The sequence below is a fragment of the Haemaphysalis longicornis genome, unplaced genomic scaffold, assembly GCF_048455015.1.
Source record: "Haemaphysalis longicornis isolate Haplotype H1 unplaced genomic scaffold, Haemaphysalis longicornis Haplotype H1 scaffold_3, whole genome shotgun sequence".
NCBI classification, from domain to species: domain Eukaryota; kingdom Metazoa; phylum Arthropoda; class Arachnida; order Ixodida; family Ixodidae; genus Haemaphysalis; species Haemaphysalis longicornis.
Genome location: NW_027526335.1, coordinates 6247056 through 6249214, shown reverse-complemented (window position 1 = coordinate 6249214; position 2159 = coordinate 6247056).

Genomic DNA, 2159 nt, shown 5'->3' with positions numbered 1-2159 from the left:
TGTGCAAGCCCTTCTGCTCGTTCTAGAAACCTCGAATATTTGTGCCCCTATACTAGCAGAATTACCTACTTCTGTGCTGTCGAGAGCATTATCGTTGTACCGTAGTTTCCAGCAAAGCCTTAATTGCATAAAAGAGCGTGATGCTCTACTGAAGCTTCAAGGAGCTCCCTGGAAGAATAGAATGTTGGAGGGTGAGCGCGGCCTTTAATACGAACATAGATGGCTTCAACGCTTCAAGCGCTTCAAGCATGGAGGAAAGAAAAGGTTAGGAGAGGCCCTGACGTCACATTTGTGAAGCCGAGTCCCGCCATGACTTGAGCCCACGGAGCCCAGCACTCTATCCCATCATCCTTTGCTGTCTCCGGTTTGATTTGACTAACATGGCGTCGCCCTGCCCTCCCGCTTCGAAGCGAAAACAGCTTCGTCGCTAATTCCTCGGTGCGATGTCATCTTCTAAGCTGTTGGTTTCGCCTTCAATTTGCCCATTCTAACCCTCATCCAAAGTTTCAATTGAAAAACGGCCTTCGTTTTTGAGATAGAAGGACGATTTTTTAGCTCTTAAGCCTGGCAAAGTAGCGTTTGTCGTCGTCATAGCAACAAGCTCGCGGGATGGCGAACGCAGACGCCTCCGACGGCAGAGTTTTCAAACTGGCCTAATCTAAAAACGTTTGTCGTAGCGACTGCGCTGGTTTGCAAGCGTAGCGAAGCAGCCACATACCAAGCGCCCTAAAAATCTGTCCGTTCTATTTGCCCAAATTTGACCGCCGCAGTTGTAAACAAGTAAGCAACATTGTCCATGGGCTCAAGAAAAATCACGTGACTTCCTCCACACTTTTTGCAATGCATTGGGGTGCTAGGGGCCTCTCCTGAGTATTCTTTCCTCCATGGCTTCAAGTCACTTGCGGGAAGCGCACGCATCCAGGCATCCTGCAAGTCTCGATACCATCGCGCTCCCTGTCGAGCAATAGCCGAACCGCTCTCGCCGCCGCCCGCACGTACGGCTCGAAAGGGCGGATAGATGGCAGCACCATATCCATTTATTCGGGCCCTATCAGAAGTTTAATCCTAAACAAGCTTTTTAGTCGGTCAGAGAGTATGTAACCACCCAACAACAAAACTCAATATTTTATTACACTTCAGGGGCCGCGTTACGAAAGTTGAATATAGTACTAGGCAAGGAGAGGTTACACGGGCAACAAAGGTAAACGGGTAAACCCAACTTTTGTGTTTGAAGATGGGCTGAAAAAAAAATCCACCGTTATGCCGAACGGAGGTTGTATTGGAACCACTAAACTGAGCCAAATAAAAATAAATAAAACAGACGGCCCCCAACAAATTTGAAGCAACTGCAAGATAAAATGATACGCACAGAACTTGGCTATACGTGTCATAGTTAACTCATTTCATTTCGTGCGGTATTCTTTGCCCTCTTTAGGACAGAGCCCATTTCAGACAGGGCCGTCAGAATAAATGAAAAAAAAAACGCATTTTGTTAAGAACTAACTGGCAAGGTACGAGCGTTTAGCGCTTTCCAATTAATATTACTAGCGACGACCGACTTTTGGGACCTGGCAGGCAAGTGAAGTTCTTCGAACTCTGAAGCAGCCGAGAAAATGGTGACCAAAAAAGATTCATTATGTCCGCAAACCATGGCAGCAAAAATGGATGAATTTTCGGGATTAGATGACGATCTCTTTTTTTTCTTTGCATAGTATCTCCTCCACGCACGCAGCGTTTATAAATGTGCAGATGGCCATACCAGTTTATTTATTGAGTCAGCTATAAAACAAAACTATAAAATGCCTGTATAAAACAGGGTTACAGTAAGCGGAATTCAGCACATCTTATTTAGGCGGCAAACGATTTTACGGATAATTAAAAACTGACACAGTGGATTGTAGAATGCTTATACAGGAACGCGTTGCCCAAAATAGCGGAATCTTAGCAAAGTTTAACAGAGATCGCTCAATTCCGGACATGCGCAAAGAATGTGCACAAACGTTAGAGACATATGGGCGCGGACACGCGCACAAGCGGATACGGAGTCTCGTCCTGTTGATACTGCTCTAAAAACACCGCTCGTTGTTCTTTTTAATGGAGTACTCCGCCGATGAGATAAGCTAATCTCCGAAACGATAAAAGATCAAAAGAGGGCGCCG